General features: G+C 37.6%; 1 protein-coding gene across 1 annotated transcript in view; it reads left to right on the forward strand.

The window, feature by feature from the left end:
• LOC134745610 (E3 ubiquitin-protein ligase RNF144A) overlaps positions 1-17,668 on the forward strand; it is a 207,557-nt gene that overhangs the window by 10,793 nt on the left and 179,096 nt on the right. Inside the window, exon 2 of the mRNA XM_063679700.1 lies at positions 4,028-4,068. The gene's annotated coding sequence lies outside the window, so the exon portion shown is untranslated. The remainder of the gene's footprint in view (positions 1-4,027; positions 4,069-17,668) is intronic.

The raw sequence follows: 17,668 nt of genomic DNA on the forward strand, positions 1-17,668 counted from the left end.
AGACTGCCTTCATCGCTAAAAAGCGATAGCTTCCAGACAACCTTTAGGTAACAAGAAATGACTAACTCGCATGACGAATTAACAAGTTCTAAACGCCTAAGTCGCAATCATTAAAATATTATTACTACGTATATAACCGGCACAGAGAACCAGTATTTTGCGCCATGAGTTGTTGTTGTTTTGGCAACAAACCTAAACGCGTAAGCGCCACGAATTTTACGGCGCTTACGACGTTTTGGTCGCGTGGTACAGGTTGCGATTGCGACAATTTCATTGTTTGGCATGGCTTCTCTGTAGTAATAATAACTCAACCTCGTAATAGAGTAATTAATTAAAAGCGAACTAATAACGTGTAAGTGTGACATCAACTTAGTCTATTTGATATCTTCATAATGGATTAGCTCACGCGTGACATGACATTTATGCTATTCCGGATTCCGGATGTGGCTTTATTTAAATGGGGCATTTTCTATGAAAAGGGACCTTATTGTCAATGGCGCTTACGCCGCACAGCGCCGCGCGGCATTTTATTTATATCGGAGTATCGTTAATAATGGCGTAAGCGCCATCGACAATAAGGTCCCTTTTTATAGAAAATACCACAAATGTGCATTTGTCGTGTGTCTCATCGTGTTTCGACATATCTTTTTTGCATGTGTTATCTGTCCACCTCCCCGCAAAATTCGGCAGACACTATGTACGCGAATACGACATGTACTCCAGTTATTTTATGCTCTAAGAGGCTTCACTATCAATATTTTCGCCATATTTTATGTCTATTATGTTGCTTTATTTTTGTCTGTTAACCTTCCGTGGTTCTCACCTGATGGTCTCATCGGAAGATCAGCGCTGGAAGTCGCCAGCAGCATGCTGAGATGGGGCCATTTCGTGACACTTTATTTTCACTATGTTCTTTTATATGTCTATTGTCTGTGTGTTTACGAATAAAAACTATTCTATTCTATTCTATTAATCACTCAGCATAATCTACTTGTGATCATCGAAGATCTGCTGTTATGAATAGCAATAGAATAGAACTCACCAACATATCCTTGTATAGTTTTATATGGCAACGAACCGCGTTGAACCAGATCATCTATTTATACTCCTAGCTTCTAGTGCTCTCGTGTAAGGGGTCAGACTACTTATAAGCTCCACGTGTATTGGTTTATTTTCTATTATTGCACATGGTAACAAGAAAAATGGGAAATATAGCGGTTTCTGAATAGAATAGAATAGAATTTCTTTATTTGCCAGAATACGTGTATAAGATGACAACAGAAAAGGTTTACATGTATCAGTATTCAGTCGAGGACACGACATGCAAATAATTGATAATTTAATAATTTTAACATAAAATAAAGTACAATATAGAAAATATTACGAAAGAAATGAAAACAGTGGGTAATTTTTCCTGTTAAAAAACTAATAATAAGTTGGTAACAATTTGAATATTAAATAATAAAATGTCCATGAATAAATAAAACTAATATCGATAATTAGAGTTTTGAATGATTCACGGTTAGTTTCACTAGACTTATATTGACCGGGATAATAATACAAAAGGTAATCACGGTCTATATCCCGGTCAATATAAGTCTAGTAATATCGATAAGTTAAATTTTTTATATAAAAAGTCAAATTACAAAATGGATGTCGTGTATAATTTATTTAAAAGTCATTGGGAAAATAATTTAATAATAAGATGTCAAAATATATACATAATTTATGCAACTTAAATTATCATTCTAACTGCCTTAAATAATTATTGTGCTCTAAAAATTCTCATAATAGGGAGCTTATATAGGTACAGTGTGGATGTAGAAAGAACGAATAGGCCCCGGACGGAAAGTACATCAAAACCTTAAATTAGCTCATTTTGCTTAAAGAAAACATTCGTTTATTTTTGAAAATAAACAAAACTGCATTTAAAGATTTTTCCTTTTTTTTTAAATTTGCTTGTCTAAAATAATCTTGAATATTAAATATTCGATTTTATGGATATTTTGTACGATAGACGAGTTGTTGACGCATAGTCTTACATGTTACTTTTGATGCTGATTATACGTTGTTACTACTTTATACTCTTGACGTGAGAAGAAAATTTTCGTATTTCAAGAAAACTTCATCTATTCATAGTTTTCATAGAGAACCTGTTAGAAATGCAATGAAACTCGTCTGGGAATGTATGCACCCACGTAATGCATAAGCAAACAGCTCTCCAATGCTAAGAGCACTCTTTCATTCTACTTAACGTACAAGATTTATTCTTTCTAGGTTTACTACACCACACCCATACTGTATAAATTCTATAGTGTAGTTATTGGTTGCTTAGAAAAAGTAGGAATTTGCAGAGATAGTCCACCCCTCATGCACACAAATTACTATGCAGGGGGGGGGGTCAGTTACCTCTGCAGCTGACTGTACTACTACCGTTTTGGTGATATTTTAAGACATTGCATTTAAATTCTAGGCTATTTAGAATTCATCATGTTGATGATGATATCATGTATAGTAAATACTAAATAGCCTAAAATTATAAAAATACGTACAGGAAGTGAATTTTCACGGCAATTTTTAAGCCTTATCAAATATTGTAGAAATGGGTCGGTTTGTGGAGGATTGTCGTAAATTATTTTATTTATTGATTTATTTTAATTATGTCGTAGTAAGTATTCCTTATTTTTATTTGTTATTTTTGATAATAACGAGCTGCAATCAAAATAAAGTAATTGACTTACCGACCTGAAAAACGCCTAAAGCTACAAACAAATTAAGCTAAAGAGGGTCGTAAAAAACAAGTTTTTATTGCACTTCCTCGAGTCTCGACTTAGGACGATGTACGTGTACTAAATAACCTTGGACGTTTTTGACCAGTCGTAAACAACTATGTATATGGCCAACAATTGTTAAGTACACGATAATAGGAATTGTAAATGAAATGTATTATTGTTTATGAATAAATGAAAATGAAATAGCCACGGGCCATCGCGGACACGCTATAGTCCATTGTCCATAGCAGCATACCATAGCCACCATAGGGCAGAGGTGGAGTCCTACACCAGCGCACGGCCCATCCGCCAGAGATCAACGACATACCTCGGGGCGCTTGCCGTCATTCCTTGCGATCTGGGGCTCCAAAGCCGAAGGGACGTTGGCGCTGACGAGCGCTCTCCTCGGGATGTTGAGCGCGGCATGACGGAATAGGCGGCCGGCGACCGAGGAACAGGCATTATAGCTGTAATCTGGGGCCCATTTCAAGAACGATATTAGTCTAATATTATTAGTCAGTCATGGCATCCTTCAAATAAAAAAAGCCAAGAAACGATTGATAAAAGTGTTTATCTGGAGCATTGTGCTGTATGCGAGTGAGACGTGGACACTGAGACAAAAAGACAGAAAAAGGTTGGAAGCTTTTGAAATGTGGTGTTGGCGGAGGATGGAAAGGATTAGTTGGACTGAAAGAAAGACGAATGAAGAGGTTTTGAATATGGTAGGAGAAAGGCGAAGCTTATTAAATACCATAAGGAATAGGAGAGGCAAGATGTTAGGACACCTGATACGAAACGACAACTATTTCCTAAACATTCTGGAAGGCAAAATTGAAAAGACGAAAGGCAGTGGAAATCCTAAAATCCCTTCTCTGAGCCAAGTGAAAGAGAATGCATCGTACGAGCAAATCAAAAGACTGGCTCAGGAAAGGAAGGATTGGCAATTACTCCACCGACAAGAGCAAATCTCTTAAGTTATGATGATGATGATGTCATGGCATTGGCAATGGCAACCCATACGATTTGACAGTTCGTGGCCTAATAATATTAGTCTAATATCGTTCGAGAAATGGGCCCCAGGAGTATGACTACGCATTATTATACATATTACCATCGTTCCTTGGTATACACTACTTTACACTTGTCTTTGCACATAACAGTTACCTACTATTTAATTACCTTTGTTGTTGTGAAATTTAGTTCATCGATATTTGTTCCGACTTCCTTGAATGAACATTGTTATCTGTCTGTTGCAGGTGCGGAAGGGAGATAGACAAATCAGCTTTTCCTCATAATGGTATGTAACACAAGCATTAATTTCTTTATTACTTAACTTTTAAGTTAATTAATATAGTTATAATACACGCGTCGTCGGTGTTTTAATTTTATACAGACAAATATCTTCCTAGTTTATGAGTAATGCTATAAATGGCTACAATACACTGCATACGTTTTTATAAAAAAAGTAAAAAACAATAGCCATCCTTAAGGGGATCCCATGCCCCAATGACCTTCGATTTGAATCCCTTCGTTTTCTAATGTTTTTTCTAGCTTATCATATTAACAGCAACGGATTTTAGCAATATAGTATCCCATATTTACTTCAAAGTTCATTGTTTTCGAAATATTTGGCATCAAAGTTGAACAATTTTAGGCCAAAAAACTGGTTTTCTGGCCATAACTTTTGTGTTAATTAGTTTAAAATTAAAACCTTAGACAAATTTTTAGAGACGTCTAAGACGAACCCAAATATGTAGATTTCGTATAAGTAAGATCTTTCACAGCAATCGAGATACGAAAAAAGTGTTTTTTTAGACAATGTTTAAAACAATCATAAATAAATAAGTATTAATTTTTTTCACAATCCGGTAGAGAAAAATGGAGATAAAAGATTGAAGAACCGATAGCCGCTTGTCTTATAATTCTATATGTAGTGCAAAAGTAGGAGATACGATTCAAAACTTGTCAAAAATCGGTGAAAATCTCAGGTAGCCCCTTATGGCAACTGCATACGTTATTCGTTATACGTCCACGTAACTCTAGATAATTTAAAAAAATATGGAATAGCAATAAGTAATTATTCGAAACTTGCATGGCATATATTAATTTGTGTTATAACCGGTACTTATACCGGTCTGAAATCTAATCGCGACTGGTTTTATTTTGGCGAGCTCCGACTAACTAAACATTTGTGTGATTTCGTATCGGAAGAGACCTTACAATGTTTTATATTTATACCATTAACCTTTGGATACCGAAAACGTTTAGTCGTCATGAGTAGTCGTAGTGATGTTATGGGTTATGGCGGACGCTATCAGTGTCAAATTTCCTTTTAAACTATGAATATAGTATTACTTTTTATGTTTTCTGTCAGAACTAAAGTAACTAAACATTATCATGTATTTTACAAGCTTTTTATTAACTTGCAATGTACCTTGCAAGTTAAATTTGACCCACTTCCCGACTTCCAATGAAGCTGAAAATTTGCATACACATGTAAGTCGGGTGACAATGCAATATTATGGTACCATCGAGCTGAGCTGATGATGGAGACAGGAGGTGGCCTTAGGAACTCTGTGATAAAGCAACGAAACCTAATTGTGTTTGGGGTTTTTAGAATTGTCTATGAGTATTTGTGCCACTTTCAACCAAAAGGGTACTTATTATCGCTTGTCAGTAAGGCGCTATTTCCATATAGCTTCAATTAGAAATCAACCTTATCAACAAGCGACAATGTGGTACCTTTTAGTTGAAAACGTCACATTAGTTGCCTGTGGAAAGAAAAGTACAGTCAGCGATAAAAGGCTTGTACCAAAAATGTAATTTTTGCTAAAAACTTATTAGACTTAATGTTAATTAAGGACGCTAAGCATGGACGGGATGTGGTGTAGGTTAGGACCGGCGGTACTAATTGTAGTCCCCATTAAATAGGTATGCTAAAAAAATTACCTTGTATACATGGAATTAACTAAAATGGGATCCGACCTCGCTGTGCATCGGTATTAAATAAATATATAAACATTTAGTTAAAATAACACTTTTTCGAGCGTACTGTACTTCGCTGTACGCCTGCAGCCTCTGGACGAGGTACACGCAGCGTTCTATGAATGCCATGCGTGTACAGTACAACGACGCGTTCAGGGTACTGTTGCGGCTGCCGCGATTCTGCAGCGCGTCGGGCATGTTCGCCGACGCGCATGTGGATGGTTTCCACGCGACGCTGCGCAAGCGCTGCGCCGCGACGCTCCGAAGGGTGCGCGACAGCCGCCACAGTCTCCTGACCGTCGTGGCAGGGAGATGGGACAGTGCACTTATTAGGCACTGGACCTCCCAACATCTTAGTTTAGGTACTAACATAGTAATTTAAGTATAATTGTAACTAACAAAATATGGATTGTACTATCGTCCGAATTAAATGTTTTTTTTTTATTTTTTTTTTTTTTTTTTTTGGGACAATCTTACACAATTCGACCTAGCCTCACAGTACATTCAATCTGGCTTGTGTTGTGGATACTAGACGAGGAAATATATAATATATCACTTTATTATATCTCAAAATAAATGAGTTTTTCAACGCAATCTTTTACGTCTAACCAGTAAAACGTGTGATGCGTTATTTTATACCCGTACTATAAAGTGATAGTTTGTTTATAATACTACATAATATCGAGCCGGTGAAAGTTATTATTGATGCCACTTTCAATTTTACTTCCACTCTGTTGTGTAACGTGTGACAAAAAGTTCGTTATGATGAAGTGTGCTCACGAGTCACGATACAATGTGGTCGTGTATTAACTGGTGCCTATATATGTTGTTTTATTAACAAAAAATTTTTTAATCGTTCTTAAAATTCTCCATATATTCTCCGTTCTCCACTCTGACAGATCATACTACAAAATAGAAATAAAATCGTATTAAAATGTTTCCAGTAGGAGTATTATGGTTGGTTTTATCCACGTGATGAAAAAACTGGTCAAGTGCGAGTCGGACTCGCGCACGAAGGGTTCCGGTTGGACTAAAGCAAAGGGGGTGCCAACACTTTCATCGGAGTGATGTTATTATGACACCTATTTTTTATTGTGTTATCGTAGAGAATACGCTAAAATAAGTATGTTTTGTAGGAAAAACTTTTCTCTAAAATCAAAAATGGCCGAGATATTTGACCCGCAAGTTGAAACCACTATACTTGACAAATTAAAATCAATCATTTGGAACAGTAAATTTAAGTAACAGAGACAAGATAGGTGCGACGACGAGCGAAGCGAGGAGTGTGTTAGGTTGACCGCGATGATCGCGGTCAAACAGAGCCGACATGCATGTTATTGTACCTACTAAAAAAATTCTAAGTTTTTTTTGCACCCCCTTTGCTTTAGGCCAACCAGGGTTCCGTACCATAACGCAAAAAACTGCAATAAATCACACGTTTGTTGTATGGGAGCCCCACTTAAATATTTATTTTGTACTGTCTTTAGTATTTGTTGTTATAGCGGCAACAGAAATACATCATCTGTGAAAATGTCAGCTGTCTAGCTATCACGGTTCATGAGAATTTGGAATCTCTAGAACCAGCGGTTTGGGCTGTGTGTTGACAATGTTGACATGTCAGTCAGTCAGTTTCTTAACACTGATTTAAACTTTCACGATTTTTACTCATTATTATTTACAACGACGGGACTTAATCGCGTAAAATAAGTATTAAACCCACCTCCGACGTTTCGAGGACGGCGTTGTCCCCGTGGTCTCGGAGAAGACTGGCTAAAGTTGACATCAACATCTTCTAGGCGCGCGAGTTTTTCGAACTACCCGCACTTGGTCTTGTTTATTAACTTGAACGTTTTGCGCACTAGGGATGTTACCGGGTCGACACACAACACTCACAATATTCGATTTTTCAACTTTCGATATTTGGTTTCGCTTACACTTACTAATGACTGGGTTCCATGTGGATGAGATCTTAAAACCTTCGTCTCGATTGAAATTTCTATGTTTCTGGATTTCAATGGCTTCACGGATTTTTCTACTTTAAAACCCACGATCTGTAGAAAGTATTCTAGGGTTGTGAAGCTCAATCGAGTGGTTATGCCCTGACTCTAGTAAATGCTCAGCAACAGCAGACTTGTTCACCGGACGGGGTAGTTCGAAAAACTCGCGCGCCTAGAAGATGTTGATATCAACTTTAGCCAGTCTTCTCCGAGACCACGGGGACAACGCCGTCCTCGAAACGTCGGAGGTGGGTTTAATACTTATTTTACGCGATTAAGTCCCGTCGTTGTAAATAATAGTCAGTTTCTTCTTTTATATTTTTAGATATTTAATACGACCCCTGTCTTCCGCCACTCGTCACGGCTTTGTGCATGCTCCCGCCAGTCGTGTCGTGTCGTGTCGTGTCGTGTCGTGGCGGAAGACAGGGGAGGCCTTTGCCCAGCAGTGGGACAAAAAAAAAAAGACCGTATTTGAGTTCATACCGTGCTATTGCTATAACGGCTCTTTTGAAGAGTCTGCAGTAAAAACTGCTAAAATTGGCACCGGATCAAGTCTAGCCTTACAACATAGCTAAAATGGCAACCCAATTCACTGCTGTGCGCTAGGCGCATCTGACCTTTGTGGTACGCTTTAACGAGTAGACAGACAATAACTAGTGTTGGCAATATAGCAACTTAGATGCTAAAATGTAGCAACTTTTGAATCCAGTGGGCAACCCAAATTTTCCACTTTATATACTTTTCCATACATAGAAACACCTAAAAAATTTTTACATAGCAATGTTTTGCCTCTTAGCATTTTTATCCCGAGTTGGCAACACTGACCGGCTATAAATGCAGCAGGTGTATGCGACAAACGTGACGCAAGCTTTTCTGCAACATCTTATCTAAATACAACACCAAACCGTGTATACAGGATGTTTTCTCCGAATAAAGCAGACGGAACATCAAAAATATCAAAATACAGTTTATTCAGCGCCTTCAGCGGCAGATTTCCGATTTTAAATTCAAATAATTTTCGAACGCGAAGTGCGAGCGAGACGCGGGGGGTTTTAGTTTCGTGAGTGTTGCGGATTGATTAATAACAGTGAATCAGTGGCCAGCAGAGCTTCGTGCATATGCTATTGAGGCGTATCGTACCAAGGCTTTTCATTTAGTACCACAAGGCGTAAGTTTTGCACTGAATATGCATAAAACATTAAGATAATGTAATTTACAATAAAATACATATAAAAACCGACTAAAAATAATAGTGAGTGAAACCGTATAGATCTAAATATTTTGAAATATGTCTCACGATAGTTTAATTTCGAAAATACATATAATAACCTTTACCCTGTACGTGTACCTACTATATGTTTATAGGAGGCTTTTGCTCATAGAAACCATATCAACCATGAGACGAAGCCGGTTTTGGAGATGAAAAACTTTTTAATATACGATTGTTTTTCTTCCTATTCAGACTGCCGCTCTGAGGCTCCTTTTTGTAAACAAAATGATGATTTTAGCAGTATCCATTGGTGTCCTGTGTCCATATAAATTGTTCAGAACAGCCCGTGGAATATGCTCCATTTAGAATTTGCTTTGAACACCCTGTCTACAAATGTATTTTTAGCCAACAACATAAATTCTCTCACGATCTTCAAACAACACCGTACCGTTTTAGTAGACGTTGGATGTTTTTTTTTTCTTTGAATTTTTCGTGTTTGGTGCTTACGTCGGCCAAATTGGGCTGGAAAAACAAACTATTATCACCTACTTACATTACTTGTTTTTTTTTGCCTTGTCTCCACTACCCTAAGGTTGTCTGGAAGAGATCGATCCGCCTGTTGTCTACCATAGTTTAAGTGCTTAATTTGTATGTCATGTCCTTTTTATATTGGTGAGCAATAAAGAAGATTTGTATTGTATTGTATTGTATTATGAGATTTGTGGAGACTTGGAGAGGACGTTATGAAAAAACTTCTCGTTTTGTAAATTCAGCCCTTGAATTTAAAGAAACCTTGTTATGTACCTGTTGCATAAAGTACTATTTACGCATCGGCGATTCGCATCTTCTTATGTCTGTTAAAGGTGTCTGAAATTTTGAAGAATGTTTGAAGGTGGTATTTATATTTGGCTTTATTGTTACGTGTATTCATGTGCTGATGCATGCTACTACTACTAACTTTAGCAAATGTTATTTTATTTTCTAACGATAATGCAACTTGTTTAATTTAAAAAATATTATTGCATGAACTTGTCGGCTTTTCTTGTCTATAAGAGGTCGAATTTGAATTACATAAAAATAACTAACTGGCAGCGTGCTCCTGACGCTGCTGGATTTGCAAACGTTTATAGCTTGCGTTGTCCACTTGCCATTTGACAGACAAAAGCAAAAATCAAAGTCCGTGAACATCTGTAGAATTTTCCACGACAGCAAGCACGAAACGAACGAACCACTCAAAAGCCACGACAGCGGATATTTTAAAAAGGAAATCTACACAAAGTAACACCTTTTTAATTGCTCTAAAGTGTAGATAGCCGCTGCTCAGGTCACACATGTAGGTTGCAGCCGTTGCAGGTATCGATCCATAAGTGGACGTTACTTCACTATCAATCAACCGGAGTGAACTTAATCTCTGAGGGATCCGGAATTCCGGATCGTATCTTGCTGACTGTTATTGCAGCTGCGGTGATTTAAATAGTTAATTACATTCGAGGCTGAGGGCTTAGGATGGACGCGGTTATTGAACTTATTTACGTGAAAATGATACGAAAGCATTCCTCTCTTTCTATCGAGCTTAATAAAAATAAGTTTTCTGTCAAAAATGTCATTTTTGATACAAACTTACTAACTATATTTCGCCAACTGTATTTTTCTTTTAATAGGCAACTAATATTAAAGAGGATATAATAAGATAGAGCAATATTGTCATAGTAAATTTCGTAACCACTGTAAATTCACTGCCATCTATCGACATACTTTAAAACTAAAAATGAAGATTTAGAAAAATACGTTAAAATGTATTTAAATATGGATAAATGAATTTTTTATTTGCATTAATTATTTTTTATATGATTTTGACCCATGTTCTTTAACGGATATGCGTTAAAATTATAAATAACAAACGAAACCGGCAACGCCCTCTATACGAGAGTAGGCCAAAGCTAGTGGCGCCATCTGATCGAGAATCAAATTTTCGTGATTTTCGAGGCACGTTTTTTCCTTAGACTGTATCCATCTATTACGGAGTTATATCTATCTTTGCTAATACTCATCGAGGCAAAACACAATAAGTTTGCGTTATTTTATCGCAAAATTCCTTATGACCACCTCCTGTGTCCAACATTAGATCAGCTCGATAATATTGCATTGTCACCCAATTTACATATGTACCTATGTGAAGTTTCATCTCAATCGAATAATTGGAAATGGGTATAATTTGAGTTGCAAGACATATAAATAAAAGCTTGTGAAATGACTTCGTATTACCGATCACTTCTATTAAATAAACACCAGCTGGAAGGCCTGGAAGAGATTACCGCGTCGTCTGATTTTCGAACTTCTTCTGTCGGTCTCGCAATATTGAACGGATTTACGAATGGACGATGTTCAAAAAGTTGGCAATCTATCAATTTCGCAACCGTAACATTTGAATATCACACGTAGGTAGGTTTTTTACCGTAGGTAACCTTTTGACTTCCAAGTTCCAACTGACTGTTTTCGTGTTTTCACTTTTACTCAACAAATTTAGCATTTCCTTTCCCTGTTTTGATTGGATTACTACAAGCTGCCGCGTGCCAAGAGTCTTATTAAAATAACGTGTATTCCAGACACCTACAAGAACGATGTATCGTGGAATTCACGGGTAATTATAATTATAACGATGGCTCGAATACGCCCTTGCTGTGTATACCTTTGTTCTATTCCCGTCTGTACGTCAATGTTTACCGGTATCTTACTGATGTGCCGTCGGTAAATTTCCAAAATTGCTAATTTCCATAAGGAAACAAATTCGGACTCCTCTCATATGTGCATCGAAATTTTCCATTTCCAAAATGAAAGTTTCTTGCGGAAGTTTCCTGGAATCTCCGAGAAGTTTTCCAGTTTTTTGGAAACTCCGCAACTTCCACATGTATGTTATTCATTCCAGGAGTTTATCGGTATCAAATATATGTGCATTCTCGTTGCCAGGGAGGTTTTGGGATTATATTAAGCAACTTTTACTATGGGATGGGACCAACCACGACGTAATCTCTTAATTTCATTCCTATTAAGAGAATATCCCCTGAAGCGCTAAATCTGGATTCAGCAATTATTTTCTATATCAAGATGTATTTTTTCCGCAAAGATATGAAGGACTTTTTCGTGTAGAATTTAATAAGCTTTAATGTTGCCTTACACTATATTTTCATAGAGGACGTAGATTTAGAGTAAAACGCAAATTTCTCCAGGATGGTACACATTTTCCAAGATGGCTGCGATTCCTCGAGGTCCCCAAATGTCAAATAGTGTGGACATGAAGAAGAGACCTTTAATTAACATACATACCAAATTTCAGGACTGTTCTAGAGATTTCGAGGTTAGGTCTAATCCGATTGTGCTACTAGTTTAGTTTTCCTTCCGACGTAAATGTGTTTCCTACAAGCTTCGCTTCATCTTCTATTGCATATTCATAAACATCTTCAGCGTCATAAACATATTACTACCTTATCACTTAAACCATAGAGAAATAAGTAAGCATAGACTGCTCACTTCCTTACATCAGTTTTGTTACCAAAACGACTATTGTTTTCGTAGTCGAGATCTAGCGTCAAGTAGCGGAATTATCAGTACTGCTACTCGACACTAGATGTCGCGGCGAACGGGAAGTCTAATGCTCAACAATTTTCCAATAACCGGATTAACCGGAACTCTTTCTGCTTGCAATATCTATATATATAAACGTGAAAGTCCTGACTAACTGACTGACTGACTCACTTAAATCAACGCCCAGCCCAAACCGTTGGACCTAGAGAGCTGAATTTTTCACAATAGGTAGCTTTTATGACGTTAGTATCCACTAAGAAGGGGTTTTTGAAAATTCATCCCCTAAGGTGGTGAAAAGGGGGTTGAAAGTTTGTATGGAGATCAAACATTTTATTGAGTGCGGGACGGGAGTATTGTACTTTGTGATAGACAAATTTCATGCGTTGTTAACTATTAAAAAATGATTAACCGTCCCTACTGATATCTTTTGCTGCATAATGTTCTATGCTCATGTAAAATATATAACCACCAACATACAAATCCACGCGTACGAAGTCGCGGGCAACAGCTAGTTAGTTATAAATTGTTGAAAAATACATTTTTCGTCAGTCGCGACTCGCGACACACGTGACATCTAGTGTCGAGTAGCAATACTGATAATTCCGCTACTTGACGCTGAATGTCGACTACGAAAGTAATAGTAGGTAGGTTTGGTAACAAAACTGATATGAGTGAGCACTCCATGCTTCCTTATTTCTCTATGATTAAACTGAATTACTGGAAAATAACGAAGTGCAAATGTTTATTTATGACATTATGACGCATTTTGTAGTTGTTATAATTCGTCCTTCATGCTATAAGAACAATTGCTAAATAAATGCAAGTGCCTTTCATCTAATTGCTTTGAGATTTCAGCTCTTATGTTCTTAATAGCTTACAAGTAGATCAAGTGCAAATTTAATGTCTAATTAGGTTATATTAATAATTTAGTAGCGTGTTGAAACCCGTCAAGCGTTCCTCCATTGCCAGATTTCAGACAAAAAATAATATAAAGCCACATTTTTTTAATATATAAAGAAAAAAAGGCGTCCTTGGGAGACGCATATAAAAAAAATGTAGGTTTCGCGAATCCCCAAGATTGGCCATTTTGAAAATGTGACAAACTGCCCGATTCGAACTTTAAGGGGCCCACTGACTATTAGTCCGCCGGACGATATCGGCCTGTCAGTTAGAACAAAAGTTTTAAGGGGCCCACTGACTATCAGTCCGCCGGACGATATCGGCCTGTCAGTTGTTCGGAACTGTAAAATTTTTGTTCTAACTGACAGGCCGATATCGTCCGGCGGACTGATAGTCAGTGGTGGGCCCTTACACACAGATTAGCCAGATTCGAACCCAGTAGCACAGAATAAGTAATTATCATACAGAACGGCCACGCACCGCCCCGCCCCGACTCGAATTACCTCTCCCCACGACTGCAGATTGACGGCTGTTTGCCGGCCGCTCAGTACTATTTTTAAGCAACTTACACTATGACGCATGCCGCGTGTACAGACGTGCCGTTCACACATAGAAACCCAAGTGTTCGTCGGCCACTACGAACTATGCTAGGCCCTTTTTTGTTTGACATTTGTTTTGTTTGAGTTTATAATGGTTGCTAAGTCTGTAAAGGCTTTTACACGTGTTTGCGATCAGGCCCTTTAGTTTTAAAGTTTATCTTTCAGTTTCGGAATATTTCCTATGTAAACATTTTGGCTAGGCTCCATTACTCAAACAGTGTTTAATTAAATTGTATATAAGTTATAGTCCTTCCCTTCCACAACTTCGCCCGCTTTGCCTACCTAGGCGTTGAAAACTTCTAACCCCATTTTCGCCCCCGTAGAGGTTAAATTTCAATAAAAATTCTTAGTGGAGTTCTAGAACTCGAATTTATGCTTTGAATTTATTTCAAGAATGTATGCTTCACATTTCACTTATAAGGTCATATATATGGACACAGAATAAATAATAGTACTATACATGATATACTGGTGGTTGGTGAAAACATGTTTGCACAAGTATTTTTTTATTAGCTTGAGTATTTGCGTTGACAAAAGATTCATATCGCTTTTCGATCGTAAACTTCGCTATAAAATAGCATATAAAACAAATAATAATCCATTGTTTTATTAATACACATAAAATACAATAAATATTTGCCTACCTGTACCGTCCTAAAGGAATGATTCGTAGAATTTTCCAAGAATTACTGTTCGTTACCAACACAACAATACAAATAGCATGGCAATTTATGGAACGTGCCATTTGATGACTCTACACGTGCTCGTCATTGGCCAGAGACGAGTAAATAATAAAGATTGCTTGACTTCATATCAATTTTAACTATAACACTCCCGTGAGACTCAAACATATTAAATTATTTTAAAACGGGTCACTCACAAAACATGTCGAGCTATTCGACTTAATAATAAGTGAGTGACCCGTTTTAAAATAATTTAATATGTCTTCATTTCATATTAAGCTCATGTACATATGTATCGTTCTCAAGTAAAATGTACCACATTGTCGCTTACCACAAGGACGCTCTGACAGGTTATTTGTATAGAGATGCAAGCAAATTTCACTCTTATGGCATCATTTCAGCCTCGGACTATTGGCGCTCTTACTGCGTTCGAGCACCAAAATACCTCGGCAGGGATGAGTGCCTTTCATCCCTTGGTTAACAATCTACTATAGCAGAGCCTCTGCTGAGTAAAATTAATTTTGTTTTTTAGGGTTCCAAATGGTAAAAACGGGACCCTATCACTAAGACTCCACTGTCCGTCTGTCTGTCACCAGGCTGTATCTCAATACCTAGACAGTTGAAATTTTCACAGATCAATTTCTATTGCCGCTATAACAACAAATACTAAAAACAGAATAAAATAAATATTTAAGTGGGGCTCCCATACAACAAACGTAATTTTTTTTGCCGTTTTGCGTAGTGGTACGGAACCCTTCGTGCGCGAATCCGACTCGCACTTGGCCGGTTTTTTCTGGGACCTCACATATTGACGCGTGGTAGCACTGGTAGCAGCCACAAAGAGAAAGATCGCGATTTTGTATGAAGATTAACAGTCTTCTGCACTAAGTTGTCTCTGGTCGGCTAAACAATCGTTCATTGTTTGTTTGTATTGCCGTGTATGTAATTCCGCTATCAGTCTTCAATATCATCGGTAATGTTAGGTTTGCGACTGTTGTTAAGTGTTTCTAATTGGTAGAAGAATAGGGGTATTAAGGTGTTAAACAGACAGCAGCAGATTCAGCGATTTGTATAACTTGAGTTTTATACACACTAGATGCAGGAAACACGGCTTCGGTTCGCGATATGTGGGTGTATTGTATATGCTGGTTGCCATGCCAGTGCCTTAAGAGGGGGTGTAATGTTCTGTATTTACCACAGTAAATCATACGGTGTAATGTACTTCCAATGGCTCGCCAACACAAACATCACGTGACACAACCTGCTCTGCTCGCGGTCTGTCATCGACGTCAGTAACGTCACTATGACGTAAGCGCTCGAGACGCCAATACACTACAGGGGGCTAACACAAAATTGTAGTTCATATATTGAATTGAAGAGTGAACCTTCTGTACCAAGTACTATTTATTATATACTAGCTTTTGCCCGCGACTTCGTCTGCGTGAACTTAGTAACCGCAGCTAGAGTAAGAATAGCGCCTGGAAAATATCTCATAGCAATCTAAATTTGAGCATATTATGCACACAAATTAGCAGGCACTTCGTTGATTATCTCAATTCCACCCCGCTTTTCACTTTCTTAAGGGATGATTTTCGGGATAAAAACTATCCTATGTCCTTCTCAGGGACTCAACCTATCTCTATGCCAAATTTCATCTAAATCAGTTCAGCGGTTTAAGCGTGAAGAGGGAACACACAGACAGAAAGACAGACAGACAGACTTTCGCATTTATAATATTAGTATGGATTCTGTGGTATTGCGTTGTGCGTTGAACGCGCTGATCGCTGATATCTGTTGCCATGTTTCACGAAAGTTTAAATCCAAGAAGGAAACTATCCGTCCTTAAATTAGACTGCATTTTTTTAAATTACATTTCATTATTTTATTTTCAAGTTTTCTCTTCTGGATATTGAAGCGGGTTGCTCTTAGTAAATACACGTACAATTTCATTTTGTTTCGAGAATGCTTGATATTTTCTCATTTCCAGTGCCCCTGAAATGTAACCGTCTGGAAATTGGGAGGAAAAGGAGACATTTGGAGACAGTTTGTAGACATACTCGATAGATAAAGGGGCCCACTGACTATCAGTCCGCCGGACGATATCGGTCTGTCAGTTAGAACAAAAAATGTACAGTTCCGAACAACTGACAGGCCGATATCGTCCGGCGGACTGATAGTCAGTGGGCCCCTTTATAAGGGAAATATGTATAAGGGCCGGTAGAGACGGACTGCAGTTGGCGTGCAGTCGTCGGCTTGCAATTCCCATACAAATTGCAGTCGGGTTGCAGTCCGTCTGTATCGGCCCTTAAAGTTACGGTCGACGTCAAAAATATGTATACACTTTTGCGACTTTCTCCTTTATAATACGGCGAAAAATGTAAACATATCTACGTGGACTGTACAAATACAATACTGCACAGTAATCAAGTTTGAAAATTAAAAAATATACGGTTATAAGTATGATATAGTTACCCTGCCTGTGAAGCCGATGGTCCTGGGTTCGAATCCCGGTAAGGGCATTTATTTTGTGTGATGAGCACAGATATTTGTTCCTGAGTCATGGGTGTTTTCTATGTATTTAAGTATTTATATATTATAGGTATATATATCGTTGTCTGAGTACCCATAACACAAGCCTCCTTGGGCTTACCGTGGGACTTAGTCAATCTGTGTAAGAATGTCCTATAAAATTTATTTATTTATTTATATAGAGTAGAATTTCCTATTTTGGAAGTCGGTTTAGGTATATGCATACATTGTGACCCAAAACAAAGTCGACACAGTATTTTGAGGATTTTTTTTCTTACTTGAAGATCTTTTACAAAATGACATTTTTTTTTAACTACAATCATTCAATTACGAAAAAAGAATTATATTCAAAGAATCCTTTAGCTTTGATTTCAAAGCATTCCTTTCAGTTCAAAGTGACTTTCATTGCCGA

The sequence above is a fragment of the Cydia strobilella genome, chromosome 11, assembly GCF_947568885.1.
Source record: "Cydia strobilella chromosome 11, ilCydStro3.1, whole genome shotgun sequence".
NCBI classification, from domain to species: Eukaryota; Metazoa; Arthropoda; class Insecta; order Lepidoptera; family Tortricidae; genus Cydia; species Cydia strobilella.